Below are 14712 nucleotides of genomic sequence, written 5' to 3'. Positions count from 1 at the left end.
AAGTCCTGACTTTAATTCTTTGGAGAAAATTACATCACTCAATATTACACATGCCCGGCAATTTACCCACTCTATTTTAGAATTCCATTTGAGAAATCCAACCCACTTGTATTGCATATGATTATACTGGAATAAGAAAATGGAGACACGAACTGGCTAGTGGAGGCCTCTTTTTATATTTCCATAAAGGAATGATTTCTGATGATGTATATTTCCCTCAAAAAGTCAAAACAATACCACCTACATTACTTCCCCCTTTAGTGTGGGTAAGTGACGTTGCTGTTGTAGCTGCTGTCTAAAGCATTAAAATAAAATGTTGACTTCAGCGATCGTGTCGGGGTAGGTTGACACAGGGAATCCAGGACAGATGAACCCCTCACGACCAGTGGTGAGAGTGGCAATGCTGGGAGGGTGGAGGGAAGGTGGGGTAAAAAGGGGGAACCGATTACAAGGATCTGCATACAACCTCCTCCCTGGGGGATGGACAGCGGAGAAGTGGGTGAAGGGAGACATCAGACAGTGTAAGATATGACAAAATAATAATAATTTATAAATTATCAAGGGTTCATGGGGGAGGGGGAAGGAGAGGGGAAAAATGAGGAGTTGATACCAACTGCTCAAGTAGAAAGCAAATGCTTTGAGAATGATGAGGGAAACTAATGTACAAAAGTGCTTGACACAATGGATGGATGTGTGGATTGTGATAAGAGTTGTACGAGCCCCCAGTAAAATGATTTAAAAAAATAAAATAAAATGTTGACTTAACATGACTTAGCTTGATATAGTGGTTAAAAGTATAGAATCCTACCGTCCTGACTCCATACCTTACTAGCCATGTGACATGGAACAGTAACATAACATAACTGCTCTGTCCCTCAGTTTCCTCAACTAAAGAATAACAGTAATACGAGTAGCACTTAGGAGAGTATTGAACATGTAGCAATGTTAGCAATTTTTTTTAGCTATTGGGTTGCTCAAAACCTTTAATATGCTTACATTGAATAGAATCCATATGTACTAGCAGCTGAGATTTGTTGCATCTAAATTCTGGTGTAGGCATATTGCATATTGGAAGTAGCATGGACTACCAGAAGAAAAAAAAAATCTCTCTCGGAGAAAGTACAACCAGAAGCAAACATGGGGAGACTTCGTCCTAGGTACTTTGGACAGGTTACCAGGAGAGACCAATACCTGAAAAGGACATCATGCTGGGTAAAGGAGAGGGGCAATAAAGAGGGAGGACTTCAATGAGACAGAATGACACAGCGGTTCAACAATGGACTCCAATGTAACAATTGTGAGAGTGACACAGATCAGGCAGTGTTTTGTTCTGTTATTCTTGGGTCACTATGAGTCAGAACCGATATAAGAACAGCTAACAACCACAGCTGAGATTTGGACTAGAACCCTATCTAGGCAATATTGTATTAAAGTTCCTAGCTATCGGACATTAGAAGACCCGAAAACGAAATAAATGGTAGGAGGTTTGGATGAAAAAAAACAGGATGGGTGTTAATTACAGACCAGTTTACCGATCTAGAACACCAAGGAAACAGACAAGTGTTTTTAATGAAAGAGAGTTTTGGTACACTGTTTTTCATCTCAATTTTTAAAAGAATCCATTTTCTTTCTACACACTAGGAAAAACAGTGAGAAATTGCAGTTTAAAAGGATACCATTGATATTACCTGTAGCTTCCAACTCACAGCCAAACTGTATTAGCCACAAGGAATATCACATACCCAGAAACAAATCGTTAAAAGATGCACAAGGCCATTATATAAAGAATTATAAATTGTTAGTTGAAAGTTGTTTTTAAAAATATGAATAAATTGAGAGCCGTGGTTATGAAAAAACTCACATATATCCCTTTTTCCAAATTAATACATAAGTTCAATGCTATTTCAATTAGTAGACTGAGTTCTAAGAGCATGCTGCAGGGTCCAAATTCAGCCACTTACTCTGGGCAAATTAATTTTCTGTACTCCCAGTTTATTATCAGATAATAATAGAGATAGTAAAGAACAAATTAATGGAGATAAAATGCCTAAAATATTCAGGAGCCCCGGTGACAGATGCAGTGGTTACCTTGCACTGAATGCTCTAAAAATGTTAGCAATTGCTCCTGTTGTTATATGAACAACTCTGATATGTTCATAATGAAAAATACAAATAACCTAATAGAAAAATGGGAAAGCAAACCAAAACAGATTTATTGAATAAGAGCTATGGATGCGCAATGTGAATTTTAAAAGATCTTTATGAATAATTTTAACAGTCAAATTAACTCTCTAACATGATTTCTCCAGTCACATTGGCAAAGAGTAAAATTTGTTGGCAAGGATGTAGGGAAACAAGTGTTTTTGTACACCATGAAAGTGTTAGTTGGCATAACAATTTTCTAGGCAAATGTGACAGTTTCTGCCAAAGTATAAAGTATGCACACAATTTGTTATAGCATTCCACCCCTGGTGGCGCAAATGGTTAACATGCTCAGCTACTAACTGAAACGTGGGAGCTTTGGGTGAACCCAGGGGTGCCTCAGAAGAAAGGTCTGGCAATCTATTTTTGAAAGACCACAGCCATTGAAAGCCCTCTGAACTTCCGGGTGGGCACCAGGAAATTGCTACATTCCTCCTTTTTTCAGTATCCCTAGAGCTCTCCTCAGGTCTGTTTACAGTGTGAAACCACTGGCTTCTGCCTTTGAGGACTCATTGAATAAATCTACTCTAGGGGCTATTCTTCCTTATTCAAATGGTCACCTTTCGCATGCATATGAGACCAAGGAAAATAACTCCAGGCTTGGGTCTGGCAGGTTAATTTTCAAAGTAACATCCTTGTTTTGCAATACTCTTAAGAGGTCTCAGGCAGCACATCTAACCCAACTCTGCTTTTAATCTCTTGAGTACTGTTTCTATAAGCTTGATTGTGATCGGAGCCAGGCAAAATCCATCCTATTGGTCCAGTTGGGAGGATTTTGGAGGAGTGGGGAGAAATGGGGAGGATTTCAGGGCCTCAAGTGGGAAGAGAATGGTTTGAAAATGATGATAGAGGCTTATGTGCAAATGAATTTGACACACTAGATGAATGTATGGATTGTGTTAAGAGATGTAAGAGCCCCCAATAAAAGTATTTGATAATAAAAAAACAAACTCAACTTAAAGAAATTGCAATTTAAGGTAGCATCAAAAAGCATAAAATATGTAGAGATAAATCTGACAAATAAGAGGCACTGTACACTGAAAACAATAAAACATTTGATATAAATGATCAAAGACATAAATAAATGATAACATATGTTATCTTTATGGGTTCAAAGACTTAATATTGTCAAGATGCCAAATCTTCACAAACTCATTGACAAATTCAATTCAATCTCATTTAAAATCCCAGAAGAATTTTTAAGTAGAAATTGACCAGCTGATTCTAACATTCATATGGAAATTCAAAAGACCAAGAATAGTCAAAATGGGGAGAGGAAAAAAAGTTGGACAAGCTACACCACTTCTTCAAAGAAAAAAAAGCAAAACATAAAATGACTTTATAAGGTTAAGATTTGCAAAGCAGATAATCAGTCATCCGTTCAACAATTCTTACACATTTTATTTCTTTTCATTGATTGTAATCTCCACAATGTAAAAGCACTTGTCACACATCTTTCCCCCAAAGGTGACCCCACGGAATGCGGAAATTATGGAACAATATAATAAATATCACCTGTAATCAACTGGCAGCAGTTCATTAACAGAGACCTGCCAGCAATTCAAACTGCATTGAGAAGAAGATGCAGTCCAAGGGCAGCGTGAGAGAGTCCTGGTGGTGCAGTGGTTATGAGTGGGCCTGTAATCTTCATAGTCAGTTTAAATTAAATACACCGGCAGGTCTGCTCGAGCAAGGCTGGGTGTCCGACCTCCACCAACAGCCTCAGAGATCCACAGGGGGTCGCTAGGAGTCAGCATTGACTCGGTGACAGTGAGAGACAGAGTAAGGGAAGGCTTGGGAAGCCTTGAAAGTAGCGAGTTACTTGGAAAAGGGTTCAAACAGCCTAGGACAATTTAAATCTTAAGTCTGCAGGCGGCAGACCCCAGGCTGACTCCAAACCCCAACATCATCAGCCCCAAGACTGATCAGCTGCTGATCTTTGCATGCTTAGTTCTCAGTCCTTGCCTGGGCAAGACTCAGGGTGGGGGTGGGGCGGGGGAAACCTGACTAGGTTTGTGATTGGACCTGAGGAATTAGGGCCAGCCCTGGGATTGGTCTGTTCACAACAGACCAAGTACTGTACACCAAACCCGATAAAAAGCCCTAGACAGCGTGGTTTCAACGGTAACGCAGTCAAGTTCCTACCTACTGCGGCAGGTACTTTCCTTTTTTTCCAAATAAACTCTACGTTCTGCTCACCGTTTGTTCAGTCCGTGAGTTCATTCTTCAGTTCCCCGGAGACCAAGAGTTCCAGAACTCATCGGAACAGCTGCAACATTTTGGCACCCAGCATGAGGCTTCCTGACACAGTGGTAAGTGAACAGACCGCAGCCAATGTTCTTGCCTTTGCTTTCTCTTTTCTATATTCTTCTGGAAGGGATCAGATCTGTTTTGCAACCCAAGAAACAAGGGGCAGCAGCAGCTTGACCTGCGCATATTCACTGGACCTGGGAGATAGGCCTTCTGTGAGTCTTTAGTTTCATGCTTTTAAATCCCCAGTAGGACTCTGAAGGCTGGGAGGTGCAAGAGACCTGTGGTCCCAGAATGCGGATGCGTGGAGTTTGCAGGTTGATCCTAAGATGTTGACTCAACACTCCATTACAATCCGGCCTGAGCAAGCGTCCTGGGACTTTCAATTGAATTCTTTGGAACACCTCTCTGTCTCTCCCAAGGATTTTAGCTCTTTCTTTTTCCAGGATGTATGGGGAACCCTCCTTACCATTAGCCAGCACAATTTATGAAGGAAAATATCCCAGAGTTGTCCTTAGTGCCCCAGGAATTCCCTCCCAGAAACCTTAAATTCACAGAGACAAGTGCAGCCAGCAGGGGCTCTCACGGGAATACATGGAAAGAACAGAGATCCCTGGAGCCCACTCCTCCTCTTTTAAGATCATTTTATTTGGGGCTCTTCCTATCTTGTTACATCCATATATCCATTGTATCAGACATACACTCCTCTTCTTTTAAAAAGAATGTCAGGTTAGGTGAAGAGCACGGACAGCTCCTATCACCCCATCTTCTTTTTAAGTACCACTCTTGTCATGATCGGTGGCACCCCTGGTTAAACAGTTCAGATCTGATTTGCAACAAATAGACTGGAGGGGATTCCAAGGGCAGAATTAGACCTTTGATTACTCTTTGTTCCAAACTACCCAGGGGCCACAAGTTCTCCGTCTTTAAATTTTTTAGTTTTCTGATCCTTATTAGTTGCCTAATGGCACCTCTAGAAATGCTTTTCCTAAACAGGCTGGGCCGTGCCGCTCCTTGGTTCCAATCAACCCACGGGGCACAAGTTCCTGCCTTAAGTTTTAGTTTTCTGATCCTTATTCATTAGATTCTTTTTAGGCGCTCAATGGAACCTCTAGAAATGCTTTCACTGGCTGCGCTGCGCTGCTCACACCTGTGATTTCGACACTAGAGGTGGAATCTCTAGAAATGCTTTCACGGGCTGCGCTGCGCTGCTCACACCTGTGATTTCGACACTAGAGGTAGACTCATGAACCCCCTGGGCATTTTCCAGGTGCTAGAGCCTGAAAGGATGAGCAGGAGTTGGGTTACACCTGTGCCAGTCTGACATGGCAAATCTGGTGGGAGGGTTGTGGTGCCAGGGACCACAGAGTTCCAAGCGTTGTCTGCCCTTTGGGTACTCTGCAGTCAGCACTCACAGTGCTTGTCACTGTGATGTCTCTCTCTTTCCTGTTAGACGGGCACTTCGTTGTTCCTCTGTTGAACCATTCTCTTCTGCACTGCATATATAATTTTTTTTAAAAGTCCCTGTTTAACCCCGAGGACCTGAAGAAAGGGTGTTTAGTTTTCTTTTGCACTTACATCTAAACTTTCTGACAGAGAACAATTACCCCTTGGAAGAAGTATTGATTATAACAGCATCCTTCTGTTAGAGTTATTGTGCAAATGGGAGGGCAGGTAGTCTGGAGTTCCCTATGTGCAAGCCTTTATTTGCCCTCTGTGGCAATCAGAAGTTATGCAGAACTTGTCATTTGTACCTGGCCCTCCTTTTTTTTTAATTGTTGAGTTTATTTATTACAATATTTTGATTACGTTTACAAATGAATAAGCTGATTCCAATTTGTCGTTCCCATTTTCTTTTTTTAGAATAAATATAAATGAGAGCAGACCCAGAATAAATATAAATGGAACTTTTCTTTTTCTGCTCATTTTAAAAATTGTTTTATCAGCGACTTATACAACTCTTATCACAATCCATACGTACATCAATTGTGTAAAGCACATTTGTACATTCATTGCCCTCATCATTCTCAAAACATTTGCTCTCCACTTAAACCTCTGGCATCACGTCCTCATATTTTCCCCCTCCCTCCCCTCTCCCCCTCCCTCATGAACCCTTGATAATTTATAAATTATTATTTTGACATATCTTGCCCTGTCTGACGTCTCCCTTCACCCACTTTTCTGTTGTCCGTCCCCCAGGGAGGAGGTCACATGTAGATCCTTGTAATCGGTTCCCCCTTTCCAACTCACCCTCCCTCTACCACTCACACCACTGGTCCTGAAGGATCATCCGCCCTGGATTTCCTGTTTCAATTTCCTATCTGTACCAGTGTACATCCTCTGGTCTAGTCAGACTTGCAAGGTAGAATTGGGATCATGGGCGGGGAGGAGGAAGCATTTAGGAACTAGAGGAAAGTTGTATTTTTCATCGTTGCTCCATCGCACCCTGGCTCTCCTTAAACCCTTAAGCGCTGAAAAAACTAAGACTGCTTCCAAGCCCTTGGTACTTCCCAGATGCCAACCAGAATTGCCCTGTGCACCTGTGGTGAGCCCTGCAGGTCTCCCTTATCCATGACCTCCTGAGTTTCGCAGCTACTAAAAGCCCTGACAGCAAAGTCCCTTTTAGAAGCAAAGAGGAGCTAACTAGAGCTCAGCAGTGTCCTTTTCAGGAAAGGTACAGGTGTCCCCTTCCCTCCCTGGCCTGAGGGAAATTTAGACAGATCTGGGAAAGTTCTCAGATGACCTGACCCCAGAAGGTATAGCGACACTTTCCAGAGACTGGCCCAGACATTTGACCTTTCCTGGAGAGATAAAATGCTCCTTGCTAGATCAGACCCTGGCTGAGACTCAAAGCCAAACTCACTGCCATTCAGCCACTCCTGATTCGATGCTCATATTTACAGTGGATTATTTTTTCCTGGACAGTCTCTGAGTGTTACATATGAACAGTTTTACTGACTGAATTTTCTGAGTGTTATATTTCATTACATTACTAAGATAAATACAACTTTGTCACCAGCAGTTCAATAAGTTTGTCTTTTCCATAATTAAAATCAAAACAAAATAGTCCTAGACCCTGAGCTTTGTGCAAATAACATTTTCACAGAAGAAGAGTGAGTGAAATGAGAAAGCAATTGGTGTAAAACATGAAAAAAAGAGACTATAAGTTATCAAGGGGGCATGGGGGAGAGAGGGGGGAAAATGAGGAGCTGATGCCAGGGGCTCAAGTAGAAAGAAAATGTTTTGAATAAGATGATGACAACATATGTAAAGACACGTTTGACAAGCTGGATATATATATATGGATTGTGATAAGAGCTGTAAGAGCCCTCAAAATAAAATCATACAAATTTTAAAAGGGAGAAAAAAATGTTACAATCCCTAGTTATTTCAATTACCATAAAGTAATACAGTGATATATTCAACTTGTAAAACATGACACAATATATATAAATGAAAATTTAAAAGTTCAGATGGTATGCAGAGGGAAATGTACAGTTTCAGGAGATGTATCAGCGTACAAGAAATATTTATAATGTCCAAGCTTTTTGACAAAAGCGACTAAATAGTATATTGAACCTAAACAAGTAGGTCAAAAATAGCAAAGGTAAATGCAAAAGTAATAAAATATGTAACATTATAGCCATGTAACAAAAAGCAATTATTTGACAAGTCTTAAGTCATTTTTAATTAATAAGAAAAAAACATGAGCATACACTAGCAGTATTATCTATGGACAGACAAAACAACAAAACACAAACAAAAACCTGACTCCCTCAAGCCTCTAACTCTAACTATAAATGTAAAGAAATAAAGACAGCAGGGTAGAACTGCCCTTGTGAGTTTATGAGACTAACTCTTCACAGGAATAGAAAGCCTCATGTTCCTCCCCACCCCCGTCATTGCCCCTCCCCAGCGGCTCCTGGTTTCAAAAGGATGACCTCGCAGTTGCAGTTAGCAGTCCAATTCCTAACCCCTCTGTCACCAGGGTCCCTAAAGAAGATGTTCAAGGACAACAAAGTGCTATAATCACCAAACTGAGGAAAACACAAAGCTTTATTTTTCCAAACCATTTTATCATGGAGCTAATCCAGATATCAAACCATTCCATAGTTCAATCATACCAGTGTTGTACAATTGCTACCAAAATCAGTTTCACAACATTTTCTTCCTTCTTGAACTCCCTATCAGCTTCCCCTTATACCCCCCCCATCCCCGCCCCTGTATCCAGCAGGAAGGAACCCTTGTTGTCTCTATAGAGTTTCTCTTTTAACAACAATTGCAAGTAAAATAAGAAGTGAACGTATAGATTAAATGGGACCTAAAAAGGCAATTAAAAGGTGGAAGCCTAATGTGGACATGTCAAAAAATTTTAAATGTGTCCAACTATAAAACTGGCAGTCAAATGTGAAGAGTAACTGAACATGAAAGATCTACAATTTATTTAACTTTTTTTTGGGGGGGATAATTTTACTGTGTTTATGTCTAATCAAGAATTCTGTTTTTTTTTAAGAACGAGTTGCAGAAAGACTTAGAGAAGACACGGTATGATGTCTCAGGTGTGCTTCATATTATTCCATTGACAGAGACAGGTTGGGGTAGTCAGGGCCAGATCGGTCATGCACTGATGATTGTTAATGCCGAGTGTCAGATGTGCTGGGTTCACTATATTCTTTTCTTCTTTATTATAGATTTGAGAATATCTCTCTCTATCAAAAGGGTTTATCACAAAAACGTCATTAAATTAGAAATCCTAAATGAAATGAATCACTTGTTAGAAAAAAGTTATAAATTACCAATTTGGTTCATAAAGAAGTAATAAAACTTTAAACAATATAAATAGAAATTATTCAAAGTTCAAGCCACCTTAAAATGTTCCATGACATGGCAGTTGTAGAGACCATAAAACCATCACCCCTAAAAAGCTAAACAAATCATAGATCGCTAATGTCCAGTTACTTTTCACATGTAACTGCCAGTTTTATACTTGGACACATTTACATTTCTTTGAGGTGTCCACATTAGGCTTCCACCTTTTAATTGCTTTTTATATTCTGTTTAATCTACATGTTCACTTCTTTTGTTTACTTGCAATTGTTCTTGTTAAAGGGCAAAGTCAGGATAGATGCATGTATAGGGACAATAATGAGTATTTGTATGGGTGTGTGTGTGTGTGTGTGTGTGTGTGTGCGCGCGCGCGCGCATACCTACCAACAACAGGGCAGAACTACTCCAGTGATTTTCTGAGGCTACAACACTGTACGGAGCTAAAAGCCCCATCTTTCTCCTGCGGAAATGCTGGTGGTTTTGTACTGCTGACCTTGCTGTTAACAGCTCAACACGCAATCACTACACCATAAGGGCTCACTAACATAGCAGCAAATATTCAAAATAAATGAAAAGCATATTTATTCATTTTAATCATTTTATTGGGGGCTCTTACAATTCTTGGAAAAACCATACATCAATTGTGTCTGACATATTCGTACATAGAGTCCATCATTCTTTTCTAGATATTTACTTTCCATTGAGCTCTTGGGATCAGCTGCTCTCTTTTCCCCTCCTCCTCCCCAACCTTGTCCCCAAAGAGCAAAAAATAATTCACAACAGCCCCCAAAGCCCAGCGGCCATGCCCCCCCGGGGCCCATCCACCCAGCAGAGCTTCCGGAAATCTAGTGGCTCCACCTCCTTGCGGTTGAGAAACTTTAGAACAAAGCCTTGGTGGGATCTGGGACACAAAACCTTTTTCTGCCAGGGCTTTGGTTGGACAAATGCTGGGGTCTGGCGAAGGGGCGCCAAGATAGGATTAAGATCTTATGTGTGTGAGGACCACCGCCTCCCTAGAGAGTCGCCCTGATTTCCAACATGGAGTGAGGGAGTGTGTGGTGGGGGGGACCTGGGGGGGGTTCCCATGTCCACAGAGGGAGAGGACTCACCGACACTCACAGCCGGGCTTCTGAGCGACCCCCTTGGGGTTGTAGCCCTGCCTCTCCCTTGTTGTCAGCCCCGGGAGACCCTGGCGAGGCTCCCTAGAGTTCAGTGTTTCCAGACTTCTGCTTCCGGAGACTAAGGGCCCCCCAAGGTCATCTGAGGTCGTGGTGTTTATGTCTGAGGGGACCGGAGTGCAGTGGGCCGTGGGGGAGATGGCCAGGCCTTCCTGAGACCCTGTGTCAACCTGGGTGCCAGACGCCTGGCCTCACTTAAGTCTCGGTGCTCTGGAATCAGGGTACGCGTCGGGGTGCGGGGCCTGTGACTAGGCCATGAAGGCAGCTTGCCAAGGGGGACGTCTGAGGGGGGCCCAAGCACCTGCCTGCCCCTGCTCCCAGCTCCCAATGGCCACAAGTCTGTCCTACAGGGTCGCTGTGAGTCAGCATGGACTCAGTGGCGGTTAGTTAAGTTTGGGGGTTTGGGGTTTTTTTGCCCTAGTAGCGTAGTGAGGTCCGTGCTGGGCTGCTAACCGCAGCCCCCAGCAGCTCCATGGGAGAAAGAGGAGAGTGGAAAGATTTCCAAAACCAGAACCCCAGTGTGTGGAGTCGATTCCAACTCACGGCACCTTGGAGGGCAGGGTCCAACTGCCCCTGTGGGTTTCCGAGACCAAAACTGTCGATGGGGTAAGAAAGGCCCATCTTTCTCCCTGCGAGCGGCTGGTGGGTTCAAATGGCTGACCTCGGACAGTGTAAGATATGACAAATAATTTATAAATTATCAAGGGTTCGTGAGGGGGAGGGGGGAGCGGGGAGGGAAGGGAAAAATGAAAAGCTGAGACCAAGGGCTCAAGGAGAAAGCAAATGTTTTGAGAATGATGTACAAAAGTACAAAAGTGCTTGGCATACAATGGATGGATGTGTGGATTGTAGTTGTACAAGCCCCCATTAAAATGATTTAATTATTTTTTTAAATGACCGACCTTGTGGTTAACAGAGCACCATGTAACCTATGCCACCAGGGCCCCCTGTAACGATTTCATAGCCTCGGTCCTGTTTTGTCCTATAGGGTCGCTCTGAATTGGAAAAGACTCCAGGCAGTGAGTTTGGTTTGGGTTTGGTGAGCTTCCATGACAGACCTTCAATTTATCCGAAGGAAGATGGCACAGTGTCGCTAGAGAAAATATGAATACCTTTCCGACTGTAAAAGAGCCATCTAGGCACAGTGGGGTCTGCATGGGGCGGCTAACCATAAGATCAGCTTTCTACTCCTGCAAAGAATGACAGTCACAGACACTCATGGGGGCAGATCTACCCTGTCCTATCAGAAATGACTCAGCGGCACTGAGATTTTGTTTGTTCATTTGTTTCCTTTGCTTGATCTTTAGGACTGCGAGCAACTTCCACCCCAAACACAGACCACCTAAGAGAAAGCAGTCCTGCACCTGATGACAGCTCTGGGAGACTCTGGGTAGGTTTGCCAATTCACCTAAGGTGTCTTCGGGAGGGGAGGGCTTTTTTCTGAAGTCCCCAGACTCCAGGTAGCAGAGGGAGGAGCCCCATACTCCACTGGACATCAACATAGGAGGATAACTGGGCATGCCCATTATTCCAGAACACATGAGGTTCAGCCCCTGCTTTCAGCCTTGTGAGATGCTAGGCTATGGTGTCTATTTGTGCTACCTACTCACTTTTGTCTCATTGATATCAGGAGATGAGGATTTGGGTCTGACAGCAACTTCAGGTCAGCAGAGTGAGCCACATCAAGGCAGTTCCTCAAAGAGTAGCACACTTTGCCAGGACTTAAGCTAAGGAACCTAAGTGAGGATTGAGGGGACCTTCCCCTCCTAGGAGAGATGGGGCTTTGTGTATACTCTCTGCACCATGTGAATACTTATTACTTTCTCCTTCAGGTTGAAGAGGAGACCTGCAAACATTAGAGCATCACCGATAGAAAACACTTATAAATCATTTTTCCTTGGAGTCACCAAGGTTGAGTTTTTTGGCTAAGGGCACTGGTACTTATTCTCTCCATCACACTGCTCTCCTGCTCACACTCTTGCTTGCTGTACTAACAAGCGTCCTCGTGCCTGGCGGTCAGAAGAAAGGGGACTACAAAATCAAGGGTAACCTTCAATCCAAAAGTAAGAAACAGGGTGTAGGGGATACGAGTGTTCCCACTGCTGAGAAGGCTACCTCCCACTCTGTGATCCCAGACTTCTCTTTAGAGATATTGGCTATTACAATGCAAAGTAATATCCAGAGTTCTCAGCAAACCGGTTCCTCAAGTGCTGCTGAGCCGGCCTCATCAAGCAAACCAGTCATGGGCTCCTACAATGAAGATGAAGAGATGCCAAGCACTTCATACATCTCACCAGAAATGAAGGCTTTACTCAATGCTACCTTAAAAAAGAAGGCCGTTGAGTTGTTGTACTTTTTGAATTTCAAGTAGCTACAAAAGGAGCCCATAACAAAGGATGAGGTCCTGAAGATGGCAGTTAGAGAGTATAAGGATCACTACTATGAGATCTTCAAGAGAGCCTGGGGGTCTATGCAAATGATCTTTGACATGGATGCGAAGGAAGAGGATCCCTCTGGCAACTCCCACTCCCTCACCAAGATCTTCAACCTCACCTACGATGGTTTACTGAATAGCTGCGGCACACCCAAGACCGGCCTCCTGATACTTATCCTGGGTGTGATCTACGTAGAGGGCAATTGTGCCTCTGAGGAGCGTATATGGGAAGTTTTGAATATGATGGATATATATTCTGGATCCAACGATTTTTTCCTCGGGGAGCCGAGGAAGCTAATCACCAAAGATTTGGTGGAGGAAAGCTACCTGGTGTACAGGCAGGTTCTCAACAGTGAACCTCCCCGCTATAAATTTCTGTGGGGTCCAAGAGCTTACTTAGAAATAAGCATGATGGAAGTCTTTGACTTTTTTTGCCAAGAGCAATACAATGTATGCCAGTGCCTTGTCATACCAGCATGAGGAGGAAGAGAATGAGGAAGAGAAAACCCCGCCCATGTTTTCTGACCGTGATGATACCTTTTCCACGATCAGTTCAAACCCTACAACCCCATTCAGCAGCATCTCTGAAAGTAACGACTGAAGCCGATTTTTCCTCTGTGTTTGAAGAGTACAGGCAGATGTCTGAGTGGGGGCAGGCACGCAGGCTAAAGGGAACGCAGTCTGTGACATGATTCTCTTGTTCTATATGGGTGACTTAGAGACACAGCAATTTGATCCTTAGTGGTATTTTTCAAATGTTGCACCTTTTAGTAGTAGATTTAATTAGTTTATAATCTTAAGCTTTTGGATAACACTAGTTGATTCTTTATTTCACTTTCTCTAGATTATTAAGAAGAGTTCTATTTTGCAAAAACATGGAAAATCTTCAATTTTTTTTTTGTGATCTGAAAGGAGAAAACACAGCATTAGGATAGAAATTTCCTTGCAAATGTGAAAAGAGTTTAGCAGTAAAATAAATGAGCTCAAGAAGGAGAGAGAAAACATGTAAAATCCTGTTAATTTCAAAACATTTTCCATGTTGCTCATAAAATTAAACAATATATATAGAATGGGATGTTGGATAAAGAAAAGCTTAATAAATGTACCTGATAACGGACTCATTTATTTCTCAAACATAAATTGGTCTGTGGAAGGCATGATGTGAGAAAGGGGACCCTAGGATAAGCAACATGCACCCCCACTCATAAAGTGGTAAGGTCTTATTTACCAGGATAGCGAGATATCCTCTAAGACTTAAAAAACAAGTAAACAGAAAGGGTGGTGATGGAGAGGTGGGGGCTCAGAGTCAAGCGCAACTTCCCTGCACTAGGAAGTTTGGGGTACTGGGAAATGGCAATTCCTTTTTGGGGGATAATATTCACTTTTAACTGGTGGAAGCATAGTCCAGAGAAGAGATCAGATGGCGTGCCTCACATTTGAGCAAAAATCTTGAATGCGACATTGGTCTTAGCAGTGAACTTTCGTATTGTGGCTAAAAAGAAGATTCTGTCTGGGGCAGGTACGGATGGTGTCCTGTGCTCTTGTCCCAGCTGAATATAGTGCACTACCTAGCAGTTTATACACATGATATGCAAAGATTGCCTTAGCAGTGACATTGATTGTCCATTATGTGCTATCTGGAAGTCACTAGCCAAGCACCCTTTTCACTGGTCTAGGAAAACCAGAGTCCAATCCTTTAAAAGGACATTTTCATTTTTTTAAAAAATCGTTTTATTAGGGGTTCATACAACTCTTATCACAATCCATACATACATCAATTGTGTAAAGCACATTTGTACATTCATTGCCCTCATCATTCTC

General features: G+C 42.5%; 1 long non-coding RNA gene across 1 annotated transcript; it reads left to right on the top strand.

Annotated features, from left to right (window-relative positions):
• Positions 1-4411: 4411 nt before the first annotated feature.
• Positions 4412-12363, top strand: LOC123521495. Its single transcript, XR_006679928.1, has 3 exons — positions 4412-4514; positions 11765-11847; positions 12290-12363. It is a non-coding gene; the product is annotated as an uncharacterized LOC123521495 (long non-coding RNA).
• Positions 12364-14712: the final 2349 nt, after the last annotated feature.

The sequence above is a fragment of the Echinops telfairi genome, unplaced genomic scaffold, assembly GCF_000313985.2.
Source record: "Echinops telfairi isolate 266 unplaced genomic scaffold, ASM31398v2 ScPeMD7_20;HRSCAF=75, whole genome shotgun sequence".
NCBI classification, from domain to species: Eukaryota; Metazoa; Chordata; class Mammalia; order Afrosoricida; family Tenrecidae; genus Echinops; species Echinops telfairi.
This window is presented reverse-complemented; position numbering and strand designations above follow the sequence as displayed.